Source organism: Saccopteryx bilineata, chromosome 1 (assembly GCF_036850765.1).
Source record: "Saccopteryx bilineata isolate mSacBil1 chromosome 1, mSacBil1_pri_phased_curated, whole genome shotgun sequence".
In the NCBI taxonomy this organism is placed as follows: Eukaryota; Metazoa; Chordata; class Mammalia; order Chiroptera; family Emballonuridae; genus Saccopteryx; species Saccopteryx bilineata.
In genome coordinates, this window is record NC_089490.1 from 94,356,495 (window position 1) to 94,382,514 (window position 26,020).

At 38.5% G+C, this 26,020-nt stretch overlaps 1 protein-coding gene and 1 pseudogene across 4 annotated transcripts in view; both read left to right on the forward strand.

Annotated features, from left to right (window-relative positions):
* The window catches only part of LOC136325534 (cryptochrome-1), a 73,507-nt gene that overhangs the window by 19,268 nt on the left and 28,219 nt on the right, over positions 1-26,020 (forward strand). The gene's annotated exons all lie outside the window — the stretch shown is intronic.
* On the forward strand, positions 16,978-21,141 carry LOC136319962 (RNA-binding protein 39-like; annotated as a pseudogene).

The window sequence follows — 26,020 nt, forward strand, 5'->3', positions numbered from 1 at the left end:
TCTCATCTCTCTCCGTTCCTATCTGTCTGTCCCTATCTCTCTCTCTCTCTGTCTCTATAAAAAATAAAAAATAAATTAAAAAAAATTAAAAAATATATACATTTTAAACTTTTTATACTCAAACATTTGTGGTTTATATCATTAATGATAAGCTTCAAAGGGCCTTTCCCACTGAAAGACAATATAAATGTTTATGTTTTTAATACATTTATATTTTTATTTGTACATAAAATTTTTTGTTTTATATAGAATTTATATTGATACTGCTGTTGAGCTCTAACTTTTCTTCCCAGAATGACACTATGAATTGAATAGTAGCCCCACTGAAATGTTAATCATACAATAAAATTTTAATATTTTGAGGTCTGTTTCTAGGCTATTCAGTGCTTAAAATGTTAATTCTTTCTGATGAAAAATGTAATGATTATAAATCAAACAATACAAAGAAAGTATCTTACACTATCACTCCTAAGAAATATACTATTGGTAATAGTTTAAAAATATGAAAATGTAAATGCATATGAATATGTTGCATATTTATACATAAACTTTGGTATCTCAAAAGTAAGTAATTTATTGAGTGTTGCTTTGGGAGTTAATTTTATTAGGTTTGTTAATGGGGTTGTATTAGCCTTATAAAATAAATTGTTAACTTTATATCCTTTTTATATCCCCTGACAGTATAAATAATAGGAATTCTGTGTTCCATAAAGGTTTGCTAGAATTCACCTGTAAAGTCTTTTGGGTTGGGAGCTTTGGAGAGTAGGCAGAGTCTGTATGCAGCTATCTCAGGGCACCTGTGCAGTCCAAACCTTAGACTGCCCACATGAAAACCCTTACTGAAAGGACAAATTCACTTCCACTTTAGTAGCTTATGACTCTATGATCAACTTTTCCTTTCTCCTGTGGGCATTTTATTGGATCTAGAATCAATACCTGCCTGACCAGGCGGTGGCGCTGTAGAATGAACATCGGACTGGGATGTGGAGGACCCAGGTTCAAGACCCCGAGGTCGCCAGCTTGAGCCCAAGGTTGCTGGCTCAAGCAAGGAGTCGCTCAGTCTGCTGTAGCCCACTGGTCAAGGCACACATGAGAAAACAATCAATGAACAACTATGGTGCTGCAACAAAGAATTGATGCTTCTCATCTCTCTCCCTTCCTGTCTGTCTATCCCTATCTGTCCCTCTGTCTGACTCTGTCACCAAAAAAAAAAAAAAAAAAATAGAATCAATACTTGACCCACACTGTACCAATTTGGAAGTTTGGAAAGGGATACAGAAATTCTAGTTGGTTGGTATTGGGCCTTGACACTAAGCGGTCATAGAAAGCTAGTTATCTTAGCATAGGATGGTGATAGCAGAAAGAGACAAAAATGAGCACATGTAGGAAGTTGTGTTATAGAATTGGGCACCTGAAACCTGTATAATTATTTTAACCAGTGTCACCCCAATAAATTTAATTTTAAAAAATAGAAGCTTCATTGCTTGCCTTTTTTATAAAATTTATTCATTTTAGAGAGAGAGAGAAGGGGGAAGGAGCAAGAAGCATCAACTCCCCATATGTGCCTTAACCAGGCAAGTCCAGGGTTTCAGACCAGCAACCTCAGTGTTCCAGGTCGATGCTTTATCCACTGTGCCACCACAGGTCAGGCTATTGCTTGCCTTTCACATTTAGAGTTATAATCCATCTGAAATACTTCATAATAAAAGTTTAAAAGGTATCACTACATTAGAGAGAGAAAAAAGAAATGTAGGAATCTCCATGAGTTTAGAAGAGGCAAAAATTTCCTAAACAGGACGTGTGTTATCACACACATGTACCTGTGTGCACACACAAGCATTAACTATAAGAGGAGAACTGATAAATTTAACTTCATTAAAATTAAAATTTCTGTTTATGAAAAATGGGAATAAGATAGTAAAAAGGCAAGCCAATGAGAAGCCAGTGGGAGGAGATATTTGAACTCAATAGAAAAATAAGCAAGAATTAGAATAGGCATTTCACAAGAGAGAACATCCAGATAGCCTAAACCATGGCAGAACTTGCCCAGCTACATTAAATATTTAGAAAATATAAGTTAAAATCACAACAAAATACTATTACAAAGCTCTGGATTGATTGGATAAAATTAAAAGGTCTGGCAATACAAAGTACTGATGAAAATACAGAACAGCAAGAACTTGCATACACTGCTATTGAGAGTGTGAACAGTTAACATTTTGGGAAACTATGTTGAGTCTTTACTTTAACAATAACCCAACTGTTTTCCTACGAAGTATGTACATACTCAGTAGAAGTTCAGGAACGTGTAAATGAATGTACATTATATTCATAGCAGCATTATTTGGAGTAGCCCCAAATAGAAACAACCCAAGTGTTCACTAACAGTAAAATAGATAAATTGTGGAATACCATAAAAAGGAACTAACTGCACCTATACACAGTGACATGGATACAATCCACAAATACGTTTAATGAAAAAATTAGAAATAAAACATGATTCCATGAACTAATCTAATTACATTATAGTTATGTGATTCACCTTCTATGACCTGGAGTTCTTTTTTTCTTCTTTCTCTCTGTCTCTGGCAGTCTTATTTGAGCACTCTGGCAAACTTGAGATAACTGTATGTAATTTAAGTCATAGGTCAAAAAGTATAATTTTCAGCATTTATGAATAAATATTTTTTAGAAAAGAAATATCTTTTAGATGATCTGACTATGGAAAACCATTGTACAGGATGGGACAAAAGAAGGTTTACAGTTGTGAGTACATGAAAGCTTATTCTTATTTATTATTATATTATTTGCATTATAACTATAAACCTACTTTTGCCCCACACTATATATAGCTCTCTAAAACATTTGCCTTTTATAACTGCTTAATAGATTTTATCTAATTCAATGTAAGTCCCCTAAAGCCCCCAAATGTCCTACCCGATTTTGTCCTTTTGAGGTCACCTTGCAATGCTGTCTAAAAATAGACAAAGATGATTTGGAAACCTAAATTACATATACTTGATTAACATAATTCAATTCCAGAAGATTATCTGATATTTTTGTTGAAGATTATCTTTCACTGCTATAAAAAAGTGGAACGCTGTGATAGTAAAAGACCCATGTCCAACATCATCTCTGAAATCTTCTGGTCCTCCCTGACAGATTTGATTCCTTTGTGTTTTCTTATTGCCATGAACTTTAAAAATACAGTTTGATAAGTAATATAATAGTTTTTATACCTTATTTTTGTTAAATTTGAGAGACACTAGGATGGGAGTTCCATGTTTATTTTTGTATCTCAAGAGAATGCTCAAGTGTTGATTTAAAGAAAGAATGAATGAAAGTGCTTTAGGTATGTTTTTCTATATTTATCAGTCACTACTAATTTACTATTAAAAAATACCCATAAAAGTGGCATGAACCATACCACCAGTGGACAATATAGTAGAAGTTAATATAGGCCTAAGTGTGACTTTTTACCTAAATAAGATGATGTAGTTCACACAGTTAGTTCATTGAGAAAGTTTCTGGGTTTTTTTTCTCCATTTAGAGTATTTTTTCGTATAATTACATAACATCTCTATGGTCAAGGAACATTACTTTTTTTCAGATGTGGAAACACATGCAATTGGAATTTGTTTGTGGTCCATGACAGGTCCAGACCCTCTTGTTTGAAATTTAAGTGATGTTTCTCTCTTCCAATCATTGAAAATAACATATCAGATACTGTCTTAATTGAATTATTTTTATTCTTTTATTTGCTTTTTTTTTTTAAAGTGACAGAGAAAGGAAGAGAGAGAAAGAGACAGGAACAAATGAGTTGTTTCTGGATGTGCCCTCACCAGGAGCCAAACAGGCAATCTCTGCCCCTCAGGATGATGTTCTAACCAACTGAGCTATCCAGCCAGGGCTCATGTTGCTCTTGTTCTTTAGAGCCATCATACTAATTTCCTATCGACTCTCCTCACCCAAGTGTCTGTCTTCCCCTTTCTTTCCCTTCCATTCGACCCTTTCTTTTTTTTTTTTAATCCTTCCTCCTTCCTTTATTCCTAATTGACATACAGATACCTGTCCTTTCTTTTTTTTTTTTTTTTTGTATTTTTCTGAAGCTGGAAACGGGGAGAGACAGTCAGACTGACTCCCGCATGCGCCCAACCGGGATCCACCCGGCGCGCCCAACCGGGATCCACCCGGCACGCCCACCAGGGGAGTGAAGCTCTGCTCACCAGGGGGCGATGCTTTGCCCCTCCGGGTCGTGCCCTACCGCGACCAGAGCCACTCCAGCGCCTGGGGCAGAGGCCAAGGAGCCATCCCCAGCACCTGGGCCATCTTTGCTTCAATGGAGCCTTGGCTGCTGGAGGGGAAGAGAGAGACAGAGAGGAAGGAGGGGGCGGGGGTGGAGAAGCAAATGAGCGCCTCTCCTGTGTGCCCTGGCCGGGAATTGAACCCGGGTCCCCCGCACGCCAGGCCGACGCTCCACCGCTGAGCCAACCGGCCAGGGCCGATACCTGTCCTTTCTAAGATTGGTTAGTTTGCCCTTCCAAAGGCTGGTTGTCTTCCTTTCAAAAGTCTCTCTTACACTGACCAAGCGGTGGCGCAGTGGATAGAGTGTCGGACTGGGATGCCAAGGATCCAGGTTCGAGACCTTGAGGTTGCCAGCTTGAGCGCGAGCTCATCTGGTTTGAGCAAAGCTCACCCAGCTTGGACCCAAGGTCACTGGCTCGAGCAAGGGGTTACTCGGTCTGCTGAAGGCCCGTGGTCAAGGCACATATGAGAAAGCAATCAGTGAACAACTAAGGTGTCGCAATGCACAACGAAAAACTAATAATTGATGCTTCTCATCTCTTCATTCCTGTCTGTCTGTCCCTCTCTCTGACTCTGTAAAAAAAAAAAAAAAAAAAGTCTCTCTTACAAAGGTTTATCCTTTCTGCCAACCTGTCTTCCTTACTTTGTCTCATGTTTTGTGTGTGTGTGCCATCTGAGGTCCTACTTTCCTTCTTCCCAACTTCCCTCCTTTTGCCATCTTTCTTCCTAAATCTCCTTATACTTTCTCCTTTATTCTCACTTTTTTTCAGCTTCTTTATCTCTTTCCATTCTTATTTCCTTTTATTTTAGAAAGTATGTGCTCTTCTGTGCCCCTCTGTGTGTCACCCCATCTCTGTATCTAAAGATCACCACTTTTTTCTTCTCTCCTCACTTTCCTGAGTGCTTCCCTTCTACAACTTTTTTTTTCTTCCATCTATCTAGTCTTATAGACATCAATATGTCTAGTCTTATAGCTATTGCTACCATTTATGCAATGAATCCTAAGTTTATATTTAACTATCAAGATGTCTTTCCTGAATTTCAAAGTTGCATATATAATTTGATAGTTAACAAGTCCACTTGGATATCAAATGAATACCTCAAATTAAATATGTATAAAACTGAACTCCTGAGCATTTCTACTTCTGGAAAAGGCTAATCTGATTGTCTTAGACTAATTTAACTGCTAAAAATATCTAGAGAAGCTGAAAAATATTTGTGAATAATCTGGTCATCAGAGAGGTGCAAAAACAGTAAGAATTAGTGGGGCTAAGATCTAAGAGAATAAAGAAACCAAGAGAATTGAACCTGGCATTTATTCCTGTGCTTAATGCAGAAGTCAATTCTGAAAGTTAGAATGAGGGCTAAGAACTAAGCATAATTGCAGTAGACTTATGGAACTGGAAGGAGAAAATGAGTACAGAGCCTGCCAAAGAAGGAAGATCCTGGAAATTACTCTCAGCTTTGGGTTGGGACTTTTAAAGGACAATATCATGGGAGTATGGTTTGAATAAAAAAGCCTATTCAAGCACTGAAGTTCAACCTTAAATTAGCTCCCTCACTGTTTGATTAATGGTATCAGCTGCATTTTAGGAACCTGCCACAAGCAAAAGTTAATAATTCTCTAAAAGAAGATATAGTTTTTTTATGTACATAATGTCCAGCAGCACACAAGCAAAAATAACGAGGCATACTAAAAGACAAGAAATTGCTAAAACCAAGAGGGGAAAAAAACAAAAGCAGACCCAGAAGAGATCCAGATTTTAGAGTTATCAATCATGGACTTTAAAACAGTTGTGATTAGTATTTTTAAGAAATTGGATTAGAGAGAATTTTGGCAGAGAGACATAAAAATAAATGAGAATATTAGAAATGAAAACTATAATAGCTGAAATTGATGACAATGAATAAGTTTAACAGATTAGATATAGCTGAGGAAGGAATTAGTGAACTGAAGGTAGTTTAGAAGAAAATAACCAGACTCGAAGCACAGAGAGACATTAGGATAGAAAATACAGAAAAGAGTGTGAGAGATATATAAGATATGGCAAAGAGGTTTAGAATATTTGTATTGAAATCCCAGAAGGAGAGGAGAGAAAATCATCTAGGAGTAGATCAAATAGGAAGGATATTCTAAAAGGGGTTTGTCAAGCAAAAAAAAATTATTCTAGGTAGAAATACAGAGATGCAAAAAGATATAAAGAGCACTAGTAATGTATCTAGTAATGAATAGTAGTGCACTAGTAATGAATAGTAACTGTTCAAAGCAATAATAATATCAAAGTAGAAGAAAGGAAATAATAAATGTGAACAAAAATTAATACGAAACACTTTATTTACACTCCTTGAAACAAACAATAAAACAGAAGCCCAAATCCCAGAAGTTCTTCATATTGCATTCTTCCATCTCAGTAAGTAGCAATTTTATGCTCTGAATTTGGAATCAACCTTGACTCCTCTCTTTGTCTCATACCTCATATTTAATCTATCAAGTATTCCTATAGGTTTTGCCTTAAAAATATATCCAGAATTCATTCACATCTCATCCCCTTCGTTGAGTACAGCCTGGCCTAAGCCATCATCATTTCTTACCTGGATAACTGCTATAATTTCTTAGTTGGTTTCTCTGTCCCCACCCAGTTCCTCACAAATAGTCAAAATTACTTTTTAAAACCTCATGTCACTTCTGCTCATAACTTTCTTGTTGCTTTCCATTTCTCTTGGCATAGAAACCAAAGAAAGCCCTTATAATGGCCAAGGAGACTCTAAATAATTTGCTTACCTCATCTTATTTTTGCCATCCACTTGTCCCTTACTGTACTGCAACCACGCTGGCCATCTTGGTGTTTCTCCAACACATCATTGAATATCTAGGCACCTTTTCACTTGCTGTTCCTTTTCCAAAGTATCCACATGGCTTACTACCTTATTTCAGAACGCTGTTAAATATCACCTTATTAATGAAATCTTCTTTAATCAACCCATGAAACAGCAATCTCCTTCCCCCATACTTGGCATTTCCTACTTTATTTTTCTCTGTAATATATACCTGGCACATAGAAGGCACTTAAGTGTTTATTTGTTAAAGGAATAAATGCATGCATGGAACTATTTAAGTGGTTACTACCATGGTAGAGAGGTGGAAATAATATTGATGTAGAAAAGAACTTCCAAACCTGTTTACTTCAATATGTGATGTTTTGATTCATCTACTTTTGTTTTGACTTGTTTTTATTTTGAAATAATTTAAGCATACAGAAGAGGTGCAGAAATAATATAGAGTTACCATATACCCTTTACCCAAAATCTCTTAATGTTAATACCATATATAACTTTAGTAAAATTATCAAAATTAAGAGATAAGCCTTGGTAAAATAACATTAACTAAACTACAAACTTTACTTGGGTTTCACCAGTTTTTCCACTGATGTCTTCTTCGTTTGAGAGTTCATTCCAGAACTCCATATAGTATTTAGTTGTCATGTCTCCTTAATTTCCTCTGGCTGATGACAATTTCTCAGTCTTTTCTGGTTTTTCATGACCTTGAGACTTTTAAAAGGACTTGTCAGGCATTTTGTAGGATGTCCCCCAATTATATGATGTTTTCTCATAATTAGATTGAGGTTATGCATTTTTTTAAAATTTCATAGATGATATGACCTTCTATCAGGAGGACATGGTATCTATATGTCTTATACTGGTGATTATTAGTCTTGATCATGTGGTTAAGATAGTACCTGTCAGCCAGATTTCTCCACTGTAAAACTACTATTTTTTTTCTTTGTAATTAATATATATTTTAGTATACTTTGATGCTGTAAATATCCTCTTTCTCTTTATACTTTCAGACATTAATTTTAGTATTCATTCGTGGATTTGCCTGAAGCAGTTATTATGTGCTATTCTAATCATGATGTTTTCATTCCTTCTATATTCATTAGTTGGAATTCTTCTGTAATGAAGTTGTTCGTCCCCCCGTACCCCGCCATTTATTTAATTATTCAATAATTTGTTTCTAAAAATAGGGGTTCATGAGTATTTGTGTTTGGTTGGGTTTGTTTGTTTGTTTGTTTGTTTGTTTTGTTATAATCTATTACTGTTACTGTTTATTTTGTTGTTTAAATTGTTCCAGTTTTGGCACCCATCTGGTATTTTGACATATACTCATCTTATTTCTCTGGAGCTCTTTTTGACTTTTTGACATCATGAGATACTCCTGATATGTTTTCCTTGCTCAGCCCTGGAATCAGCCGCTGCTCTGTAGAACCCTGTATCTTCTTATTGGAGAAAGATGTTTAGAAACCAAGATCTGGGTACTTGTTTCATCTCTAATAAACCTTTTTTTTTTCTTGGTGCTCCTGTTGTTTTGTATTGTCTTGTTTTGATTTATAGTCCCACCTCTGAAAAACTTGAATTATATCTAGAGTAAAATTATCATTATTAGGAGAAGAAAATTTTCTGAGAGTAATATCATGAAAACCAATATGTGTAGCTCTGTCACTTGTTTTTGTGCATGTGTTGAACAGATTTTATTTAGTTTCATTTTAATACTCTAAAGCCTAGAAGTAGATTTTAACATTATTTTTGGCCTATTCTTAGTGTGTCAAATGCAGTGGTTTCTAAAAATACAACAAGCAATAGTAAAAGTCCTAGATTTCAAATGCCTTTATGTGAATCAGGGATTAAGAAAGCATAAATGACATAGCCTTATACTAAGTGTGAGTTAACCTCAGAAATTAAAAGGCACTTTAAGTAAAGACTAAACTGCTGTCATTAAGTGCTATAATAGATACTAAAAAACGCAGATTAGTCATATCTTTGTAAAACTTTAGAAATCTTCCTCAGTATAATTGCCTGCCTTTTATATGTCCTTTAACAATGGGGACTTCAATATTATAATTTATTAGTATAATAATAGGTTTACACATCTTATTCATTTTTTTTATTCTGATGATTTTTGTTTTTTTATTTCAATGGGGTAACATTGATAAATCACGGTACATATGTTCAGAGAGAACATCTCCAGGTTATTTTGACATTTGATTATGCTGCATTCCCATCACCCAAAGTCAAATTGTCTTCCGTCACCTTCTAACTGGTTTTCTTTGTGCCCCTCCCCTCCCCCAATCCCCTCTCTCTCCTCCTCCCCACCCCGTAACCACCATACTCTTGTCCATGTCTCTGAGTCTCATTTTTATGTCCCACCTATGTATGGAATCATATAGTTCTTAGTTTTTTCTGATTTACTTATTCGCTCAGTATAATGTTATCAGGGTCCATCCATGTTGTTATAAATGATCTGATGCCATCATTTCTTATGGCTGAGTAGTATTCCATAGTATATATGTACCAAAGCTTTTTAATCCACTTGTCCACTGACGGACACTTGGGCTATTTCCAGATCTTCGCTATTGTGAACAATGCTGCCATAAACATGGAGGTGCATTTCTTCTTTTCAAACAGTGCTATGGTGTTCTTGGTGTATATTCCTAAAAGTGGGATAGCTGGGTCAAAAAGCAGTTCGATTTTTAATTTTTTGAGGAATCTCCATACTGTTTTCCACAGTATATGGAACCAAAAGAGAACACGAATAGCCTCAGCAATCTTGAAAAGGAAGAATAAAGTGGAAGGTATCACATTTCCTGATATCAAGTTATACTACAAGGCCATTGTACTCAAAACAGCCTGGTACTGGCATAAGAACAGGCCAATGGAACAGAACAGAGAACCCAGAAATAAACCCACACTTTTATGGACAACTGATATTTGACAAAGGAGGTAAAGAGCATACAATGGAGTAAAGACAGCCTCTTCAACAAATGGTGTTGGGAAAATTGGACAGCTACCTGCAAAAAAATGAAACTAGACCACCAGCTTACACCATTCACAAAAATAAACTCAAAATGGATAAAAGACTTAAGTGTAAGCCATAAAACCATTAGCATCTTAGAAGAAAACATAGGCAGTAAGCTCTCTGACATCTCTCGCAGCAATATATTTGCCGATTTATCTCCACAGGCAAGTGAAATAAAAGACAGGATAAACAAATGGGACTATATCAAACTAAAAAGCTTCTGCACAGCTAAAGACAGTAAGAACAGAATAAAAAGACAAACTACACAATGGGAGAACATATTTGACAATACGTCTGATAAGGGGTTAATAACCAAAATTTATAAAGAACTTGTAAAACTCAATACTAGAAAGACAAACAATCCAATCAAAAAATGGGCGAGCCTGACCGGGCGATGGTGCAGTGGATAGAGCGTCGGACTGGGATGCGGAAGACCCAGGTTGGAGACCCCGAGGTTGCCAGCTTTAGCGAGGGCTCATCTGGTTTGAGCAAAAGCTCACCAGCTTGAGCCCAAGGTCTCTGGCTCAAGCAAGGGGTTACTCGGTCTGCTGAAGGCCCGCGGTCAAGGCACCTATGATAAGGCAATCAATGAACAATTAAGGTGTTGCAATATGCAATGAAAAACTAATGACTGATGCCTCTCATCTCTCCGTTCCTGTCTGTCTGTCCCTGTCTATCCCTCTCTCTGACTCTCTCTCTGTCTCTGTAAAAAAAAAAAAAAAAAAATGGGCGAAAGAAATGAATAGACATTTCTCAAAGAGGACATACAGATGGCCAATAGGCATATGAAAAAATGCTCAACATCACTAATCATTAGAGAAATGCAAATTAAAACCACAATGAGATATTATCTCACACCAGTCAGAATGACGCTCATCAACAAAACAACACAGCGTAAGTGCTGGTGAGGATGTGGAGAAAAGGGAACCCTCCTGCACTGCTGGTGGGAATGCACATCTTATTAAACTTAGAGGCTCTGAGGAGTAGATTTCTAGATTCAGTTCTCTCTGTGTGTGTGTCCTATATAGCTGCCCAAATGTTGGTTGTATAAATGAAAGAATATACATCAGAATGTGTGGTCCTGTGTTATTAGGTTACTAATTCTTAACTCTCAAATATCTCTAAAGAGAGTAAAAGTCAATGTGAATCTAAATGAATCTCTTTACCAAATAAGAAATGTTGGGATAATACTTTGGGTTCATTTCATTTCACTTTTTATATTTCTCTCTCTAAGCATAAAACGATTTCTGTATATATACTATCAGAAAAAAAAACATTCATAAACACATCTCTAATTTTCAACTGTGAAATCAAGTGTCTGTGTAATGTGTTTGAGGAATGTGTGTTCATAACTCACTAGTAATTAAATCAAATTAACCCTTTTTTGTTACTGAAAACTGTATCAGGTTTAGGATTCTTAAATTTCAGTTTGATTGTTTCTTCTTATCTCCTTCTCTCCCTTTTTTCTGACCCTCTTCCCATCCTACCTACCCTCATTCCATCTCTCTTTGTCCATTCTTGCTTCTCTGTCTCATCAGTCTTTTGTTTTGATTCAAAATTGGAACGGGGTGTGAGTTAACTTTTAAAACAATTACTTAGACTAGGTAGAAAATGGGTATCAGGAAAAGGGCAGACCGTTTAGGAGGCTACTATACTTACTTTGAGGATAGATGATGGTGGCCTGGATAAGGGTGGTAATGGTGGAACATTTGGAATCTGAATAGAAATTTAAGAGATAATAGCAAAGGAAATGAGATGACTAAATCTGGAGTCCGAAGTAGAAGTGCAGGCTGAAAGTATAAAGTTGGATTCATCAGCACGTAGATGGTATTCCTAAAACTAGATAAAGGAAAAGAAGGACTGATGGAAGGAACAACCTTCACTTTGAATGAACAAAAGGAATGCTAGACAGAAGTCTATGAAAAAGGCTGGAGAGAAAAAAGGAAAAGGAAAGATTGAATTGTTTTGGCTGCCTGCCGTGACACAAAAAGCCAGTATTCTTGAGACAGGCACTGGTGCAAAGGAAAGAAATTTATTCAAGAACCAGCAGCTTGAGAAAATGGAGGGACTCCTGTCCTCAAAAAAATCCATCTTAACAGCTCAGACCCCTTACTCAGATTATAGGGGTTGGAGGAATTCAGGAAGGGGAGTACTCCTAGAGGGAGGGCAGATGTGCGGTTTCTCTGAGAAAGGGACTTCCTTATTTTCATGGCTGGCTGGTCCTTTGCAGTCATCTTGGCCTGGTACTGGAACTGAAGCTAGCAAGTAACTCATAAACTAGAGTTACTGTTCTGGAACTGGTGTCTCCATGTTCCTGTAGTCAGACTGTCCTCTTGGCCTATTCTGAGAATCAAATAGGGGAGGGGAGCTGAAGTTTCATTCTTCTCACTCTGATGTTAATTCTTCGTAAAATGTTGAAAGCATTTCTTTTAGGATTAGGAATAAGAGAAGGGTGCCTACTCTCACCACCTTTATTCAACCTAGTACTAGTAAGCCTAACCAGTGTAGTAATAGAAAAACAAGAACTAGGTATAAAAATGGGTAAGGAAGAAACAAAAACATGATTATTTGTAGGTAATATGTATTGATACTATCAATATATTTAAAAAATACAGGAAAGTTATTAAAATTAATAATAGGATTTAAAAGGGTTAAAATCATTTAATCTCTGGAATCAATTTACTCTAACAATTTATGTAATGTATGCCTCTCTAATCTAAAATATTATACAAAACTATTTATAATCTAGACCTCTTACTATTCTTTGTCTAATTTTAGAAACCATTGCATTTGGCTCCACCCAGTTAGGTCCAAATTAAGTATAAGATGTATTTCTAGGCTTTAAAGGATTTATGTACAACTAAATAAAATCTGTCCAATATGTGTTCAAAAGCATGCTGTCCCAGATCTATGTATAATGCTTTTCTCTGGTCTAATACTCCTATTTGAAAATGTTCTCTTTCAGAAAAAGACTAGTTATATATCAATTATATCTCAATGAAGCTGGAAAAATAACTTAAAATTATAATTTTTATCTGGAAAAAAAAGGACTTTAGAAATACTGAAAATTACTCTTTTTTTCTTCCTTTTTTAAAATCTATGACTTAGCACATGTTACACAGGTTTGTCTGAAATTTGGCCATATTTAATATGATACTTATATTCATTCTCCCAGTTTTCTCCCCTAGCCTCCCTTGCCCCCCCAAGATTTCTTTTTTTTTTTTTTTACAGAGACAGAGAGAGAGAGAGTCAGAGAGAGATAGATAGGGACAGACAGACAGGAATGGAGAGAGATGAGAAGCATCAATCATCAGTTTTTCGTTGTGACACCTTATTCATTGATTTTTTTTCTCATATGTGCCTTGACGGTGGGCCTTCAGCAGACCGAGTAACCCCTTGCTCAAGCCAGCGACCTTGAGTCCAAGCTGATGAGCTTTGCTGAAACCAGATGAGCCCACGCTCAAGCTGGCGACCTCGGGGTCTCAAACCTGGGTCCTCCGTGTCCCAGTCCGGTGCTCTATCCACTGCGCCACTGCCTAGTCAGGCTCCCCCCAAGGTTCTTACGAATTTCTTGATTTAAGGGCACTGTTTTCTCTTCTTTGATTACCCTTTTCTCCTTTATCCTCTTGAACAACAGCTATTGATTCAACACTGCTTAAATGTTTTCCCTTGTTCCCGTTCTTCTGCACACCCCCAAACACATATATTTCTTATGTGCTGCCATAATACATCCTTCATTAAGAAATTCACCATATGGTACCTATGTATCAATGTTAGTATAGATATTATGGTAGATAATACTGTTCACCATTATTCATTGTCACTTCCTACAGGAAGTTTATGCCTTCTACCTTCTGGTTTAGCCATGTGACCTGCTTTAACCAATTAAAAGTGAGCAAAAATGTCTTGGCTAATTTGCAGTAGATATATAGCATGAATGAAAAAATTTAGTTATTTTGGGCCTGACCAGTGGTGGCATAGTGGGTAGAACACAGACCCAGAATTCTGAGGTCACTGGTTCAAAACCCTAAGGTCACTGGCTTGAGCGCAGGGTCACTGGCTTGAAGGAGAGATCTTCAACACAATCCCAAAGGTTGCTTGGCTTGAACTGGCTCATTTTGAGCCCAAAGTCCAATCCCTGGTCAAGGCACATTGAGAATGTACAACTAAAGTGCAAGCAACTATGAGTTGCTCCCTCTCTCTCAAAAAAAAAAAAAAGAAGAAGAAGAAGAAAAAAATCTTGTTATTTGAAGACACTGAGTTTTGGGGGTTGTTTGTTACCTCAGTATAACCTAACATATTTTATCTTAATTGACATACATGCTTGTCCTCCATCTAGAAAACACAAACTGTATCCTGGTCACCTTTATGTCCTTAAGGCTGTCAGACTAATTTTCTAACGCATTTTAGATTATTATATATCCTGTAGGAATATGGTACTATATAGTGCAAAAGTTTGGAGTCAGACACATTAAAATTAAAATTTTTACTTCATTGCTTAGCTGATTTACTTTGGAAAATGTCCTTGATTAGTTTCAGATTCATCACTTTAAAATTTATACTTTATAAAGTTGTGAGGAATATAATGTACATAAAATACCCTGTGCAACAGACATTCAGAGAATTTTCTTTTTCTTATACTCTATCGACTATTGAATCAAATCTTTAAAATCCCTTTCATCTGCTTTTATTTATTTATTTATTTATTTATTTATTTATTTATTTGGTTCATTGTTAGGTAATTTTTTTTTTTTTCTGTATTTTTCTGAAGCTGGAAATGGGGAGAGACAGTCAGACTCCCACATGCACCTGACCGGGATCCACCCGGCACACCCACCAGGGACGAAGCTCTGCCCACCAGGGGGCGATGCTCTGCCCCTCCCGGGGGTCGCTCTGCTGCGACCAGAGCCACTCTAGCGCCTGGGGCAGAGGCCAAGGAGCCATCCCCAGCGCCCGGGCCATCTTTGCTCCAATGGAGCCCTGGCTGCAGGAGGGGAAGAGAGAGACAAGAGAGGAAGGTGGGGGAGGGGTGGAGAAGCAAATGGGCGCTTCTCCTATGTGCCCTGGCCGGGAACCGAACCCGGGTCCCCCGCACGCCAGGCCAACGCTCTACCGCTGAGCCAACCGGCCAGGGCCTTAGGTAATATTTTTTGAAGTTGTATATGTCAAACATTGTCTAAGCATTGGCAAGTAGTGAACAAGTCCTAGTCCCAGTCTTTAAAGAAGTTATAGTCAAGTGGCCAGTGATTCTCCCTCCCAATCTCCAGCTATTAAAATCATGTTAATACTGCAAGGCCTCTCTCTACCATCAGCACATGCTTGAAATTTTTGCCTACATTTTTCCCCGCCTATAAAAAAGAAAAAAATTCAGAAATTTCTCTGTCCTGATATTTTAAAGCATATTAATGATGTTCTATGTGTCCCTTATATGTTACATTCTTCCATAAAAGATTGTTACATTCGGCCCTGGCCGGTTGGCTCAGCGGTAGAGCGTCGGCCTGGCGTGCGGGGGACCCGGGTTCGGTTCCCGGCCAGGGCACATAGGAGAAGCGCCCATTTGCTTCTCCACCCCTACCCCCCTCCTTCCTCTCTGTCTCTCTCTTCCCCTCCCGCAGCCAAGGCTCCATTGGAGCAAAGATGGCCCGGGCACTGGGGATGGCTCCTTGGCCTCTGCCCCAGGCGCTAGAGTGGCTCTGGTCGCAGCAGAGCGACGCCCCCTGGTGGGCAGAGCGTCACCCCCTGGTGGGCGTGCCGGGTGGATCCCGGTCGGGCGCATGCGGGAGTCTGTCTGTCTCTCCCCGTTTCCAGCTTCAGAAAAATACAAAAAAGAAAAAAAGATTGTTACATTCATATACATTTCAAATTTCTTTTCTAGATTTTAAGCTCTGTGGGTATTGGAATCTCATATTATTTATCTTGTATCCCTCAAATAAATGAAATGATGTGACTAATGAACAATATCACTTCTTAGAAGGTGTTCTAGTAATTTTGGGGAGCATTTTTGTTCGTCACAATGATCATAGAGGGTGCTGCTGGTATTAGTGAGGACAGGCCAAGAGTGGAAAAATTCTTGCAATGCTTAAGATAGTTTCTTAAAATAAATAGTTGTCCTGAGATCTGCATATCTTTCAGATATTCTACCAGATGTTTCATATAAGTGAAAAACTTATTTATATTTTCTGATCTAGAGCTTAAATCTACTTTTATATGTAAAAACTAGGATTCTTTATACAATTTTAATAGATACTTGCTTTTCCTGAAGTATATTTGTCACCTGTGTATATCAAAGAAAGATTCTACTTTGTTTTGTCTAGAACTTGACTAATTCTTTCTAAACATTACAGAAAACCAGAGTGGTAATACTACTGTAACAGTCTATTTTTTTGGCTGTTGAATTTTAAAATGATTCTGTATGTAAAAAACAAATCATATAAAATAAAATGATTTTGTATGTAGGTGTAGGCATCAAACTAATTCATTGTCTTCTTGTACTATGCCCAAGTATTTACATATAGAAGTACATGTTACTTCTTTTTAAAATATAAATGACGTTTGGGGAAAACAGCGGCCGCCATTTCAGGGAGTCTGCGGACACTGTCGCAGAGTTGGAGTCTGAGCTGCCGAAGCCGCCTTTCTGCACTCCCGCTCTGGCTTCTCTAAGTTCATTGTTTCTTTTAGATTCACTTGGGCCTATCCACCCTCAGAGCCTGAAATTCGGGCTGGGTGGTACCGCTGACCGGGCCTAGAGGCTTAACAGTAGCAGTGGCGGTGGCAGCCGCCACCCTCTTTCTGAATACGAGCACCGCACACAGGGTCCAGGGAGCTCGCACAGTTGTTTAGAGAAAATGGCAGATGATATTGATATTGAAGCAATGCTTGAGGCTCCTTACAAGAAGACTTGCCTAACAATATCTCACCTCTACTCCCATGAATTCACCTTTGATTCTAGTGTGAACTGTCAGCCATAGGATGAAAACAAGTTGAGCAGTGCTAATGGCCATGAAGAACGTAGCAAAAAAGTACTTTGCAGCCCTGGCCGGTTGGCTCAGTGGTAGAGCGTTGGCCTGGCATGCAGGAGTCCCGGGTTCAATTCCCGGCCAGGGCACACAGGAGAAGTGCCCATTTGCTTTTCTACCCCTCCCCCTCTCCTTCTTCTCTGTCTCTCTCTTCCCTTCCTGCAGCCAAGGCTCCATTGGAGCAAAGTTGGCCCAGACGCTGAGGATGGCTCTGTGGCCTCTGCCTCAGGCGCTAGAGTGATGCCCCAGATGGGCAGAGCATCGCCCCCTGGTGGGCGTGCCGGATGGATCCCGGTCAGGCGCATGCGGGAGTCTGTCTGACTGCCTCCCTGTTTCTGGCTTCAGAAAAATACAAAAAAAAAGTACTTTGCATTTAAAATTTAGATCTTCTTACATGGAAGAGGTCAAATCCAGTTATAGCAAAACACCTTTACAGCAGAGGCCATATAACTAAAAAGTCCAAAGGACCAGCCCAGGGGACCATTTACTTCAATGATGTTCAGTACAAAATTCCACTGCCACTAAAGATATTGGACAGTCCCTTTTAAGTAACAGGATTTTTAAAATTATTTATTTATTCATTTATTCATTTGAGAGAGGAGAAAGAGAGAGAAGGGAGACACAGGGGGGAGGAGCAGGAAGCATCAACTCCCATATGTGCCTTGACCAGGCAAGCCCAGGGTTTTGAACCAGTGACCTCAGTGTTCCAGGTCCAGGCTTTATCCACTGCACCACCACACATCAGGTGACAGGATTTGACTATTAGTATGGATTTTTATATCCCTTCTTTAGTTAACCTAACAAATGTTCTTTGAAGCTGCTATTTGTTATAGAGAAATGTAAGGTATTTTTCCCCACTGAGAAGGGCCACGAAGTGTGGGATAATAAAAGGCTTTACTGGCCTGACCAGGCGGTGGCGCAGTGGATAGAGTGTCGGACTGGGATGCAGAAGACCCAGCTTCGAGACCCCGAGGTCGCCAGCTTGAGCGCGGGCTTCTCTGGTTTTAGCAAAAGCTCACTGACTCAAGCAAGGGGTTGCTCGGTCTGCTGAAGGCCCCCAGTCAAGGCACATATGAGAAAGCAATCAAAGAACAACTAAGGTGTTGCAATGCTCAACAAAAAACTAATGATTGATGCTTCTCATCTCTCCGCTCCTGACTGTCTATCCCTCTCTCTGACTCTCTGTCTCTGTAAAAAAAAAAAAAAAGACCCTGGCCGGTTTGCTCAGTGGTAGAGCGTCGGCCTGACGTGCAGAAGTCCCGGGTTCCCAACCAGGGCACACAGGAGAAGTGCCCAATTGCTTCTCCACCCCTCCCCCTCTCCTTCCTCTCTGTCTCTCTCTTTCCCTTCCACAGCCGAGGCTCCATTGGAGCAAAGATGGTCCGGGCGCTGGGGATGGCTCCATGGCCTCTGCCTCAGGCGCTAGACTGTCTCTGGTCACAACAGAGCGATGCCCGGGATGGGCAGAGCATCGCCCCCTGGTGGGTGTGCCAGGTGGATCCCGGTTGGGCGCATGCGGGGGTCTGTTTGACTGCCTCCCCGTTTCCCGCTTGAGAAAAATACAAAAAAAAAAAAGGCTTTATTTAGTACAGAGCGCACATCCTGCCTGATGAGGTTCCCTAGCCCTGGGGACAGAGGCTAGGCAAGTCGCAAGTGGTGATCCACGTGGGAGATATTTAAAGGGTCCCTAGGGTGGTCGAGCTAATATGACGGGGTGAAATCTCACTGCCTGGCAGACGGTCACTTTTTTCCAAAGGGCTCCTGCGAAGTTTCTTTTGGCGCACTTGGTTGTGGATGGTCCCAACCAAAGTTCCCGGGCCTGACCTTTCCCCATTGTCCGCCAACCTTACAAGAAATATACTGCTTTCTATGCATCCTTCGATTTTTGTCTGGGCTTTTATGCAGAGGATTGTATATTCTGAATGTTTTAGTATGTTGCTGTCTTTTTACCTGTCTGGGGTTGCCTTCAGATGTGGGTGGGGACTCATATAAAAAGTCCTAAGAAGACCTTATTTTGAAATTAGCTTTCAATTTTTCAAATCCTTTCCTTTGGTAAAGAAAGGTTTGGGTTTAAACAGGTAAATAGGGAGGTTGGCTGCCTCTCCTCCAGCTATGAACCATCTATGAGCAGAGCACAACTTTGTCTCATTTGTGGGAGATGGAGTTACCTTTTACTTTGCCTGCTAATTGATTATGTTTAGGACTTGCACTTGTAGCTGTTGCACAGAATTCTTTAAGAGGTAGTGTCAGGTTTTTTTACGCAACAAAGTTGGAATGTTACCTGTTGCCCTTCTGGGCATTGCTTTGATGACTTCTATATAAGTAATGAGTGTAGCCTAATTTTCTGTCATGTGCTACTTAGCATATACATTTCTGACAGTCAGGTGGATTATCTTGAAATTTTAGACAAAGTTTCTGCCTCCTTGGAAAGCTCTACATCTCCTTGTGATTGGAGTGTGAGTTTCAAGATTCCAGAAGGAGGGAAAAAAGCAAGAGCAGAAGTCGTAGTCATGAACGCAAAAGAAGCAAAAGTAAGGAACGGAAGCAAAGCAGAGATAGAGAAAGGAAAAAGAGCAAAATCCATGAAAGGAAGCAAAGTAGAAGCAAAGAAAGGAGATGGAGTCGCTCGAGAAGTCGAGACCACAGATTTAGAGGCCGCTACCAAAGTCCTTACTCCGGACCAAAATTTAACAGGGCCATCCAAGGAAAGATTGGGTTGCCTCATAGCATCACATTAAGCAGACGAAGCTCCCAAAGCAAAAGTCCATTCAGAAAAGACAAGAGCCCTGTGAGGGAACCCATTGATAATCTGACTCCTGAGGAGAGATGCAAGGATGGTTTTTTGCATGCAACTGGCAGCAAGAATTCAGCCAAGGGATTTGGAAGAGTTTTTCTTTACAGTAGAAAAGGTTCAAGATGTGAGGATGATTTCTGGTAGAAATTCAAGACGTTCCAAGGGAATTGCTTCTATGGAGTTTGTCGATGTTAGCTCAGTGCCTCTAGCAATAGGATTAACTGGCCAACGCGTTTTAGGAGTGCCAATCCTAGTATAGGCATCACAGGCAGAAAAAAAACAGAGCTGCGGCAATGGCAAACAATTTACAAAAGGGAAGTGCTGGACCTATGAGGCTTTATGTGGACTCATTGCACTTTAACATAACTGAAGACATGCTTCAGGGGGCTCTTTGAGCCTTTTGGAAGGATTGAAAGTATTCAGCTCATGAAGGATAGTGAAACAGGTCGATCCAAGGGATATGGATTTATTATGTTTTCTGATTCAGAATGTGCCAAGAAAGCTTTGGAACAACTTAATGGATTTGAGCTGGCAGAAAGGCCAATGAAAGTTGGTCATGTTACTGAACGTACAGATGCTTCCAGTGCTAGCTCATTTTTGGGCAGTGATGAACTGAAAAGGACTGGAATTGACTTGGGAACAACTGGTCATCTCCAATTAATGGCAAGACTTGCTGAGAGTACAGGTTTGCAGATCCCACCAGCAGCACAACAAGCTCTACAAATGAGTGGTTCTTTGGCATTTGGTGCTGTGGCAGAATTCTCTTTCGTTGTAGATTTGCAAACAAGACTTTCCCAACAGACTGAAGCTTCAGCGTTAGCTGCAGCTGCCTCTGTTCAACCTCTTGCAACACAGTGTTTTCAACTTTCTATCATGTTTAATCAAACAGAAGAAGTTGGATGGGATAAAGAGATTAAGGATGATGTGATTGAAGAATGTAATAAACATGGAGGAGTTATTCATATTTATGTTGACAAAAATTCAGCTCAAGGCAATGTGTATGTTAAGTGCCCATTGATTGCTGCAGCCATTGCTGCTATCAATGCATTGCATGGCAGGTGGTTTGCTGGTAAAATGATAACAGCAGCATATGTACCTCTTCCAATTTATCACAACCTCTTTCCCGATTCTATGACAGCAACACAACTACTGGTTCTAAGTAGACGATGAAGGAAGATATAGTCCCTCAATGTACAAAGCTCTTTTTCTTTCTTCAGAATTCATCGTGAGTTATCTTTTATTTAGATAAAAATAAAGAAGCAAGGGTCTACTGTCATTTGTATACAATTCTTGTTACCTTGAAATAATAAAAATGTTAACAGGAAAAAAATAATAATAAAATAAAATATAAATGTCCTTTCTCTAACTGACCTCTCTCGTGTATCATATTAGATAGAGCATTATATAATGCTTTAAAACTGTGTATACAAATATATTATCTATGAATTTTCATTTCATAATTTAAAAGAGAGCATTGTGAAATATTTGCTATAAAAAGGGACATTATGTCATGGTCTATACCACTGATTTATTACCATTAGAGCCTTGCAAAATACAAAATTTGCTTTTAAAATATATATTTGTTATTGAACATTAAACTATTCTCCATAGAAAATGTATATCTCAAATACCCCGACAATATGAGTAATGATTAATTCAGAGAAAAGTACTAAGTTTGTTGCAAACCAGAATAAAGCATATGTAAAATTTATGCAATTTATAGAGAAATTGCTATTTATAATTTTTAAATTTCTAGTAAAACACCATAGACTTTGATTAATGAATGAGACTCTTCATTTTTTCTTTATTATAGTTAATATATCCAGAACTTGAATTTTTAAAATTTTAACTCTGTTGTTGTTTCATGCAGAAGAGAGGACATTTTATGTGGAGTTTTAATTACCTTAATTTATATTCTTTAATTCAGTTCTTGAGTCAGCAATGAATTGTTTTGTTTAGATAATCAAAGTGTAGTTTTCATTGTTGAGCATATGATAAGATCTATTTTATAAACTAAAGTGCAGAACCAGATGGTGTTATTCTGGTATGATACATGTTAATTCATAATGCCTTATTTCAGCAGCGGTGGGATTATGTTGTATCCTACAATTGCCTTTTTTAGACTCTTTTAGACACAGAACTAGAAATTCTAGTTATATAAAGCTGTTCAAGCACAGGCCGGAAAGTAGGTCATTGTGACGGGGAGTGTACCAAACCACCCACTGGTTGCTATAGCAATGACCTACTTTAAGCAACGATTTTTGTTGATTCATGTTGAAATCATCTTCTGGAAATGGTATAAGGAAATTCACTGCATGCATTTTTTTTTCTAATAACAGTGATCTCTGCAGGTTAAAAAAATATCCTTGAAATGTTTAAAGTGAAGAAATATATTTTCTCACCTAACAGCTCTGCAATTTATTTTGAAGTAGTACAGTTAGTGCTGTAATTAAATAACATGAGTACCTAGGAAAGTTGAGGTCACTGGTTTGAAACCCTGGGCTTGCCTGGTCAAGGCACCTATGGGAATTGATCCTTCCTGCTCCTCCCCCCCTTTCTCTCTCTCTCTCTCTCTCTCTCTCTCTCTCTCCTCTCTAAAAAAATAAATAAATAAATAACATGAGCACTGGGCTTCTACATAGGCAATACAATTATGCAGAAATGTAGTAAGTTTTATTACCCTTAGGCTTATTTTAAAACTAACCTATTGTATGTAATCAATAGCTTTATTTACTGAGCCTTCAAATGATTATAGTTTCAAGGGAATAGTAAATATGCCAAATAGGAGGTCTGAAAATATTTCCATTAGAAGTATGCCCTGTGTATTTTCTATACACAATATGTTAAATAATCATCCAATATTGGATGTCTGTTCTGAGGCACATGCATTTTTAATATGTAAAATTTGAAATTGGTGTGTTCTCTGGAACACATTGAATCTGAACACTGTCAACTCACTCACTTCCGAAGTTGAAATTGGTGTGTGCTCTGGAACACATTGAATCTGAACGCTGACAACTCGCTCACTTCCAAGCTGAGGAAAAAGGATGAAAGGTTAGACTTTATGGCACACCCTTTTGTGTAACATTATTCATTCAGCACTTAGAAGGAATCTTATCTGTTAATAAGTTGATACTTTGAACCTGAGATATTGTAGGTTTTATTTTATGGCATTATCAAAGAAGAATTATATGCTTAGAGTTTAGTTGATTCAGGGTCTAAATTTTACTCTATGTAGCCATATGTATTTATATTCACATTTGCCTTGTCACTGGGAATATTTTCATCTAAGCTTTGTCCAAAGTCACATTCAAGGTAAGTTATAAGTTCAAGATGATTCTATGTATAGGAGTATATAGACTAATTCATTATCTTCCGTTGTCATACCCAGGTATTTGCATATAGAAATACAATACATAATCACTTTTTTCAAAAATATAAATTACAGGCCCTGGCCAGTTTGCTCAGTGGTAGAGCATCAGCCCGGAGTGTGGATGTCCCAGTTTGATTCCCAGTCAGGGCACACAAGAGAAGAAACCATCTGCTTCTCCACCCCTCCCGCTCTTGCTTCTCTCTCTCTCTCTCTCTTCCAGTCCTGTAGCCATGGCTCGATTGGAGTGAGTTGGCCCCAGGCACTGATGATGGCTCCATGGCCTGTGCCTCAGGTGCTAAGAAGATCTAGGTTGCTGAGCAACAGAGCAAGCCCCAGGTTGGCAGAGCATTGCCCCCTAGTGGGCTTGCCAGGTAGATCCTGCTTGGGTGCATGCAGGAATCTGTCACTCTGCCTCCCCTCCTCTCACTAAAAAATATATATATTATTTTGAAGGAAAAATAATGATAACTTCTGCTTAATTAATATCTACCAAGTACTAGTGATTCTACTAGGTGATTTTATGCTCTTTATAATCCTTTCAGCAGTGTACAAGACAACTCTATAGGTCATTTTATTCTCTTTCTAATCTGAGTGTACAAGACAACTCTATAGGTCATTTTATTCTCTTTCTAATCTGTTCAACAAATTGTATAAGACACATGATGAGATTTATTTGTCAAATGTAGAAACCAATACACGGGTTAGGAAAACTGTGTAATTAGGAGTGAGACACAGATACTTTATTTGAAATCCATCAGGAGGAGAAGGGTGTGTGTGTGTGAGAGAGAGAGAGAGAGAGAAATAGCTATAAGTTACAATCTGAAAGTTTCTGTAGGATGAGGTACATTATATCCTTTGACAGTTAGAGGATGAAGAAGTTACTTATAGCTGAAGACTGAGGATTAGTAGGATATAGGAAAGGTATTCCAGGCTAAGAGAAGAGCATGGATCAAATTTCAGGAGATAGAATGTCTGGGGGAAAGAGATGTAGTTTGATTTGATGGAAGGGGAAGGGGAGTGGTAGGAAATTAACCTGGAAATCTAAGTTAGTGGCCAAAGAAAGCAATTTTCAACCAGTGTGCCCTACCTAGCACAACACCTGTTTAGTTAGGGATGTTGACTTCTTTTCACTTAGGTTGTCAAATTGAAAAAAAATTTATTGACAGTAGCCATCTGGTGTGAATGAATCAAAAATATACCTATTCTTTTTGTCAAATCAGCAAAAAATGTTTATCTTTTGGTGTGTGTACCACAGAATTTGAGTAATTAGTTTATATGTGCCATGAAGTGAAAAATGATGAAAATCACTGTTTTATAGGAATGAGTCTTTGAAGACCATTGTACAGGAAAGTGTACCTCAGGAATATTTGCTATTATGTATAAAATGAATTAGAGTGGAAAGAGATTATTGATAGGTAGATCTATTTTACCACATTGCAGCAAATAATACCAGAAAGAGATAACAAGGCCTAGAATTATTGTAGCAAAATTAGAAGTGGCAGGAAGGAGGGGACAAAAGTAATAGGTAATACATATAATCATGGTTACTATGGGTTAGGCACTGTTTTAAGAGCCTTCATATATATCATATTAATTTACTTTATTCTCACAACAATGGTGTGTATGATATGAGTCTTGTTACTATCCCAGTTTTACAGATGAGGAAATTAGAACTTTTCAGGACTGATTTCAGGTAGTAATTTGTTGCTAGACTTGTTAAATTATGGGACATCTGTGCAGTGGAAGTGCAATGAAAACTTATTCCATAGAAGTATTTCTATTGCTTTGGAGATGTTCACTATGTATTAAACCAGGTTTATAGTAGATACATTATTTCTCGGTTTTGTTCTACTTTGAAGGAGTATATGCTAATTATCAATTTAATAGACCTTTCTTTGAAGTCTTGAAGAGTGTGCTTCTCTCTTCTTCAACTCCATCCCAACCCCAAATTTCTATTCCCCAAGGATAGCTATTGTTAAGAGCTTGGCATTATGGGAATTTTCCCAGTTATTTTCTTATGCATATATAACATAAGCAGATGCATGCAATGCAAATTTTACTTTATCAAAATGATGTATTCATACAGTCTTAAAAGCATAGTGCTCTTGGCCCTGGCTGGTTGGCTCAGCAGTAGGGCATCAGCCAGCATGTGGAAGTCTCAGGTTCCATTCCCAGTCAGGGCACACAGGAGAAGCACCCATCTGCTTCTTCACCCTTCCCCCTCTCCTTCCTCTCTCTCTCTCTCTCTTCCCCTCCCACAGCCAAGGCTCCATTGGAGCAAAGTTGGCCCAGGTGCTGAGGATGGCTCCATGGCCTTCGCCTCAGGCACTAGAATGGCTCTGGTTGCAACAGAGCGATGCCCCAGGTGGGCAGAGCATCACCCCCTCACGGGCATGCCAGGTGGATCCCAGTCTGGCGCATGCAGGAGTCTGTCTGATTGCCTCCCTGCTTCTAACTTCGGAAAAATACAAAATAAATAAATAAATAAAAATAATGTATGTAGAGGAAAAACACCATACTTAAATACATTTCTATTTTTTTGTTTTGTAAAGTACTAAAACAACACTCTTTGATTGCAAACTTTTCTATTGTAATGCATTGTTTTTTTATGTATCATTTTGTACATTTGTTTCATAGGGTGTTTATTGAAAAGCATTAAAATGATTATTAAGCTTTTG